The sequence below is a fragment of the Lipotes vexillifer genome, unplaced genomic scaffold (genome assembly GCF_000442215.2).
Source record: "Lipotes vexillifer unplaced genomic scaffold, Lipotes_vexillifer_v1.1 scaffold740, whole genome shotgun sequence".
Taxonomy (NCBI): domain Eukaryota; kingdom Metazoa; phylum Chordata; class Mammalia; order Artiodactyla; family Lipotidae; genus Lipotes; species Lipotes vexillifer.
In genome coordinates this window covers 2,648,718-2,656,680 of record NW_006778610.1, presented here as the reverse complement: position 1 = coordinate 2,656,680, position 7,963 = coordinate 2,648,718, and positions in this window count along the sequence as shown.

The window sequence follows — 7,963 nt, the reverse complement described above, 5'->3', positions numbered from 1 at the left end:
TTTTACGCCCTTTTTTATTTTTTTTTTTGTTTTTTTTTTTTTTTTTTTTTTTTTTTTTTTTTTTTTTTAGCTGCACTGCACTGCACAGCTTGCGGGATCTTAGTTCCCCGACCAGGGATGGAACCTGCGCCCCTTGCAGTGGAAGTGCGGAGTCTTAACCACTGGGCTGCCAGGGAAGGTCCCTTTTAGATCATTTCTTACAATGGCCCTAACAGTGAGCCCTGGACACAGTCAATTAAGTCTCCCCAAGTTGATGACGAGCGGTTGGTTGCTATACTTTTGGGTCACTCATGCTTTAGCCCCGTGATTCCCCACCTTGATGGAGTTAGAATATGATGTAGTCTGATTCCTCCATCCTTCCAGAAATATTAACATACAGTGAAATTCTCAAACGTATCTCCAAATAGAATTAGTTGGGATTTACTCTTTAAATTTTAAAAATAACACTTTTTAAGCAATGTTTCAATACTCCATAAGACCATAAATGTTTTATATTAACAGAGGTAGTGCTGTAACCTTACTGGCCAGCCAGCAGAAAAAGGAGATAAATCCAGAAATGTCACACTCATGCCTGAGGGAGCTGCAGGGACCAGCAATCACAGGTCGTATCCAAGTGGATAGTTGGGGCTATCTCTGGCTTGCCCAGGCCAGTGTCAACATTCAAGCAGGTAAGAGTTTCAGGAGCAGTGTGTCCAGGCAGTGACGGTCCACAGTGTCTGGCAAGCGACAATGTGGAATATTACAAGGTAGATTCTCTAACATAAAGCAGGATATCAGCCAGCCAGCCAATTTGCAGGAGGTCAGGCCTGCTCCAAGTTTGGAGGAAGATCAGCACTGCCAAACTGCAATTCTAAGTGAGGCTCCTTCCCAGCCAGGGTGCTGAGGTGTTGAAGGGAAAGTTGTGTCAGAGTCCTAGACGTGAAGATTGCACACGTGCCATGGAGATTGGCAGGAAAGATGCCATTGATTGGGTATGTACTCCAGGTATCACACTTAAGGAGTGCTGCAATTCTAACATTAGATATAATGTCTCTGAGATCCTGATTTGATTTCCTTTAGTTATATACCTGGAAGTGGGATTGCTGGATGATATGGTAGTTCGATTTTTTATTTCTTGAGCAACCTCCATACTGTTTTCCATAATGGCTGTACCAATTTACAGTCTCACCAACAGGGTACAAGGGTTCCCTTTTCTCCACACGTTCACCAATGCTTGTTACTGCTTGTCTTTTTGATAATAGCCATCCAAAGGGGTGTGAGCTGATATCTCATTGTGGTTTTATTTGCATTTCTCTGATGACTGTAGTCAGTTTTATAACGTTTTTATCACCCTAAAATCTGTTCTCATTAGCAGTTACTCTCCATTCCTCCCCCAAATCTCCAGTCCTAGACAGTCACTAACCTGCTTTCTGTCTCTATAGATTTGCTATTTTGGACATTTTGTATGAATGGAATTATATAATATGTGGTATTTGGTGTCTGGCTTCTTTCATTTAGCTTTTACTGTTTTCAAGGTACATGTTGTAGCAGGTAGCAGTGCTTCATTCTTTTTTATTACTGAAAACTATTCCATTATATGTATATATACCACATTTTGTTTATCCGTTCATCAACTGATACACATTTGGTCTCTTTCCATTTTTTGGCTATTTTGAATAGTTGTACTGTGAACGTTTGTGTACAGATTTTTATGTGGCAAGCCACAAGATTTTTTTTTAAATTTTATTTATTTATTTATGGCTGTGTTGGGTCTTCGTTTCTGTGCGAGGGCTTTCTCTAGTTGCGGCAAGTGGGGGCCCCTCTTGATCGCGGTGCACGGGGCCTCTCACTATCGCGGCCTCTCTTGTTGCGGAGCACAGGCTCCAGACGCGCAGGCTCAGTAATTGTGGCTCACGGGCCTAGTTGCTCGGCGGCATGTGGGATCTTCCCAGACCAAGGCTCGAACCCGTGTCCCCCGCATTGGCAGGCAGATTCTCAACCACTGCGCCACCAGGGAAGCCCCCACAAGATTTTTTTTAGAGCTCCCCCCCAATAATTATAAAGTGCAGTCTGGTTTGTGAACCAGTAGTCTCATAGATTACAAGTGACTAAACAATATTTTTCATTGGATTGACAGTCATTTGGTCTCTTTCTCCTCTGCTTAATCTATCATTTAGACAAAGCATGGCATACTGTAGAACCCTAATATTTGTTGAAATAGAAAAGAAAAACCAAACCCTTTCATATTAGAAAGCCAACGAAATGGCTCTTCGTTTCATAATCAAGATACTATTTCACTAGAGGTTCAAGATCCATATAGAAGTATACTATATCTTAAAACAAAAAAAATTAAAATTTCTTCTGCCAGTTTGTCCAAGTTAGAGCCTGTTGTCTTGGTGGTAGTGGTAAGGTAGCTGGTGAAATAGTGCTCACTGCATGAATTCCAGAGTAAAGACTAGATTGAGAATCCAATGTGGTCTACAAATTGTTGTAGAGCTTTACTAAGTTCCAAGATCAGTATTAATTACTGCTGTGCCAAGTAATTATAAAAGTGTCATTTGATGTTTCACACTAAGAACATGGGTGGAGAGAAAAAGGAACTTGGATTAATACCATCTGTGGTTTCTAACTTTGTAATTACCATCAATTCCTCTTTGGAACATTGTGGTTAGTATAGATGATTATCGTTAGGTTTATTAATGTTCAAAGAGGTATTACCATTAGGGAGATATCCATTCTGGTTTGCCTGGGATGAACCTGGGACATTCTGGTCTACACCTGTTTTCCTGGTGTACTTGTTAAGAGCCTCTTTCACTCAAAAGTGTCCTGTTCTGAATAATAAATTATGTGGTTACCCTAGTTTTAGGTGCTAATTCATGGACACACTTACCGACTTGATGGATTTTGAATGTCGTCTTTAAAAACTGATTTTTTTAACCCACTGTATGAACTGATTTTTATCTGAACGATCTGCCAGTTGTTTTTTGCTTGTTTATAATAAATGCTTTACATTATGGCATTTAGAAACTACCACTCTGGTAATTGGCATGTTAGATCTTTACTACCTAATCTGTTTTTGAGACTAAATCCCCAGAGATAACTTTGTCATCGGCCTTGTCTCCATGAAGATGGTGAAGAGTGTGCACCTATATGATCATGAGACACATAGCAGGGCTGTCGTCTGGCGGAAATAATTATTGATCTCAGGACGAAGAACCCTTTTCTCTAGTTGTTTTGTCCTTTGCTCAAATCATCTTTTCATTGCCTTTGACTGTATCCTTTTTAACATTCAGAACAGTCATTTTATTTTCTGCATCAGAAATATTATGTGCCATTTTAACCTCCTTTTCAGCCTCATGCTCCTTTTTTTTAGAACCTTACTTCCATGAAGCTCCTTCATTGGATGTCGGGATGTCCCGCCCTCTATCAGAATCACCTAAGGAGGTTTTATTCTATTTTATTTTTTTTAATTTTATTGAAGTATAGTTGATTTACAGTGTTATGTTAATTTCTGCTGTACAGCAAAGTGATTCAGTTATACATATGTACACATTCTTTTTCATATTCTTTTCCATTATGGTTTATCACAGGATACTGAATATAGTTCCCTGTGCTACACAGTAGGACCTTGTTGTTTATCCATCCTATATATAATAGTCTGCATCTGCTAATCCCAAACTCACATCCTTCCCTCCCCTGTCCCCCCCTCCCCCTTGGCAACCTCAAGTCTGTTCTCTTTATCTGTGAGTCTATTTCTGTTTCATAGATATGTTCATTTGTGTCATATTTTCGATTCCACGTATAAGTGATATCATATGGGATTTGTCTGTTTCTGACTTAACTTCACTTGGTATGATAATCTCTAGGTCCATCCACGTTGCTGCAAATGGCATTGTTTCATTCTTTTTTAAGGCTGAATAAAATTCCGTTGTGTGTATATATATATATATATATATATGTGTATATATATATATATATATATATATGCAGACACATATATATATACACAATTATACACACACACATACACACCGCATCTTCTTTGTCCATTCGTCGATGGGCATTCAGGTTGTTTCCATGTCTTGGCTATTGTAAATAATACTGTTGTGAACATAGGGGTGTATGTATCTTTTTAAATTATAGTTTTGTCTGGATATATGCCCAGGAGTGGGATTGCTGGATCATATGGTAACTCTATTTTTAGTTTTTTGAGGAACCTCTATACTGTTTTCCAATAGTGCCTGTACCAGTTTACATTCCCATCGGAGGGTTCCCATTTCTCCACTTCCTCCAGCATTTATTATTTGTAGACATTTTGATGATGGCCATTCTGACGGGTGTGAGGTGGTACCTCATTGTAGTTTCAGAATCACCTAAGGAGGTTTTAAATACAGATTTCTAGGCCTCACTTTAGCTCTACTGAATCTGAATCTTTGAGGTTGGTACACAAGAATATTTTGTCCTCATCTCTTCTTTCCCATTTTCTCTCTCCTTTCCTTTTCTCACTTCTCCCTACGTGATTAGTGGTCTTATCTCCCAAGAGATTTGCTAAAACTCATATTCCTCGGATCATAACACTTCTCCAGGATTCTGTCTGATTCAGTAACTCTGGTATGGAACCCAGGGAACTTTTTTTTTTTTGGATAGACTTTATTATTTAGAGCAGTTTTAGGTTCACAGCAGAATTGAGGAGAAACTACAGAGACTTCCCATGTACCCTCTGCCCACACAAGCACAGCCTCCACCACTGTCAGCATCCCCCACTAGAGCAGTACATTTGTCACAATCGATGACCCTTCATTGTCACATCATTATCACTCAGAGCCCATGGTATATACACTAGGGTTCATTCTTGGCATTGTACATTATATGGATTTGGACAAGTGTTTAGTGGCATGTATCCACCATTATAGTATCATATAAAATAGTTTCACTGCCCTAAAAATCCTCTATACTCTGCTTATTCATCCCTTTTTCTTCTCTAACCCCTGATAACCACTGCTCTTTTTACAACCTTTGTTTTACAGTTTTGTCTTTTCCATTGCCTCTGTCATTTAGTTGGGATCATGCAGTATGTAGCCTTTTCAGATTGGCTCCTTTCACTTAGTAATATGTGTTTGTTTCCTCCATGTCTTTTCATGGCTTGATAGCTCATATTTTTAGCACTGAATTGTCTGTTTTTATTACAGTTTATCCATTCAACTTACAAAGGACCTTGTAATTGCTTCCAAGTTTTGGTAATTACGAATAAAGCTGCTATAAATATCTGTGTGCAAGTTTTTGTGCGGACACAGTTTTGGGTAAATACCAAGGAGTGTGATTGCTGGGTTGTATGGTAAGAGTAAGTTTAGTTTTGTAAAAAGTTGCGAAACTCTCTTCCGAAATGACCGTGCCGTTTTGCGTTCCCACCAGCGACGAAGGAGAGTTCCTGGTGCTCCACATCCTCGCCAGCATTTGGTGTTCTCAGTATTTTGGATTTGGGCCATTCTAATAGGTGTGTAGGTTTATTGTGGTTTTAATTTGCAATTCCCTAGTGACATACGATGCTAAGCATCTTTTCATATGCTTATTTGCCATATGTATCAATATATCTTTGGTGAGCTGTCTGTATAGGCCTTCTCCCTGTTTTTTTGATTGCAAGGTTCATTTTCTTATTGTTGCATTTTAAGAATTCTTTGTATTTTTTTAATAACAGTCCTTTATCAGATGTGTCTTTTGCAGGTATTTTCTCCCAGTCTGTGGCTTGTTTTCTCATTCTCTTGACAGTGTCTTTTGCAGAGAGAAGTTTTTTTAATTTTGATGAAATCCAGCTTATCAACTATTTCTTTCATGGGTCGTGCCTTTGGCGTTATATCTAAACAGTCATTGCCATACCCAAGGTCATCTAGATCTTCTCTGCTATCCTTTAAGAGATTTATAGTTTTGCATTTTACATGTAGGTCTGTGATCCATTCTGAGTTAATTTTTGTGACAAGTGTAAGGTCTGTATCCAGATACATTTTTTAAAATAGACTTTATTTTTAGAGGAGTTTTTGGTTCACAGCAAAATTGAGTGGAAAGTACCAAGAGGAAAGTTTATTTTTGAAATGAATCTCATAAGTGATCTTGATGCAGATAGTTAAAGAATTGAGTTATGAGAAGCATGGTCACAATGCCTTCAAATTCTTATTGATAAGAAGTCAGTTCTGCAAATAACGGTGGGCCTTTAATTTCTCCAAACTCCTTGCATTTCTTTGTAACAGAATATTAGGCAAAAGAAACACATAAAGTTGCATTTTTGTGTTATGAAACTTAAAGGAGTGTCCATAAAGAGCATGCATGATGCCTCAAACTGTTCGTAGGCTCTCTGATATAATGGTACTTTAGATTCTAAGTAACGTTCCAGCCAATGTAGAGCATAATCAGGAAAGGAGATAATGAAAATCTTTCCAAGCATCAGCTCTGCTTCATGACCTTGAGCACTATAATTTTCTAGTGAACAGTAGCTTTGATATTATTAGTACACAAGCTAAGTTCTAAAATGTTCTTTCACTGTAGGCACAAAAACAAGATGACCTTAGAAAAGAGTTGTTGATGGAACCAAAAATAAACTCTCACTTTGTAAGCAACAGGCTTACAGGTCCCTGTGTAAATTAATGCTGGTCAGCAGTGGTTTAACAAACCTGCAGTATTAGAAGCTCCAGAACAATCACTCCTATGTCAGATAGAAACCTTGAGTGAGGTTTGAATAAAAAAGTTATTGAGTTAGTGTTCTCTTGCAGTGAGAAAATGCAATTCCTTATTTATAGGAAGGAGCAAGTTGAAAATATAAGTTTTCTATGGAGGAAAGTACCAGAGACTTCAAGGCATCTTACTTAAATGTAAAAACTACATTTATTAGTAGCAGGTGAGTGTAGGTAGCCAATTGCAAGACATCTTAACTATATTCAATTTAGCTACTGGCCTCAAAACAGAAGAAATAAAATGTTACGTAAATGTCTAACCACAGTTAAGATATTTTTTCGACTAAAATGATTCCTTCAGAATAGCAATTTATCATAAATTCATTGATCTGTGTTTAAGTGAATAAGTGCAAACTTAGTTAATAGTGATAGATTCTATTTTAAGTTGCAAGAACAGAAAGACACTAGAGGATACATTGAAAGTAAGGAAAAGAGAAACAGCAGCCTAACTTGGGCTTATGGAAGAGGAGAAATTTGAATGATTTTCAGAATATAGCATATACAGTTCTATTTCTGTTGTTTAGTTATTTCATCAGCAACAGGGTTCGTTTTCTCCCTGTGTGGCAGCTGTTCCACCATTGTAGTGAATCAGCTTTTCTCTGTTTTTGCTGCCTCTGCCATTACTGACTTTGTACTCTGTTTCTCTCTGTTTTCTGGCCTCTGCATTTCCGTCACTTATGCTTACTGCCTTCTCTCCAAGGGTCTCTGTTTCTGCCCCCACTACCATTTTCTTCCTTTTTTCTTCAGATGCCCTAAGAAGGCAGACTTGATTGGTTCAGTTTATCATGGTTGTTCCTGTTGGGGAGCTTGTCTTGGGCCACCACATGAGCAGCTGGTTGGCCTGGAGAGTAGCAACCTCAAGATCAAGCATCTACTCTGCTTAGTCAGTTCTGTCCAGAATGGCAGCTTCACTTTACCCAGCTTCACCTTACTATGAGCTTGGCAGCAACTTTGGGCACCAGTACAAGTGATTGATCTGATTTCATGAAAGTGCTGGAGGTTTGTGCAATATGGGAATACACTGGAAATCAGCCTTCTAGAAACAAAAAACCTCACTGGTTCAGCCTGGTTGGAGGAGTATTCCGACATACTCATCTGAATTAGTGAAATACCTGAAGTACAGAACATTTTGCACTATCTATTTGTAGATTCAGTAACATCTTAAAATTGAAAGGGAGACTATAACTAAAGGAAAGATAAAAATATCTGATCAGAAATACCATATGGTATCACTTATATGTGGAATCTAAAATATACTAATG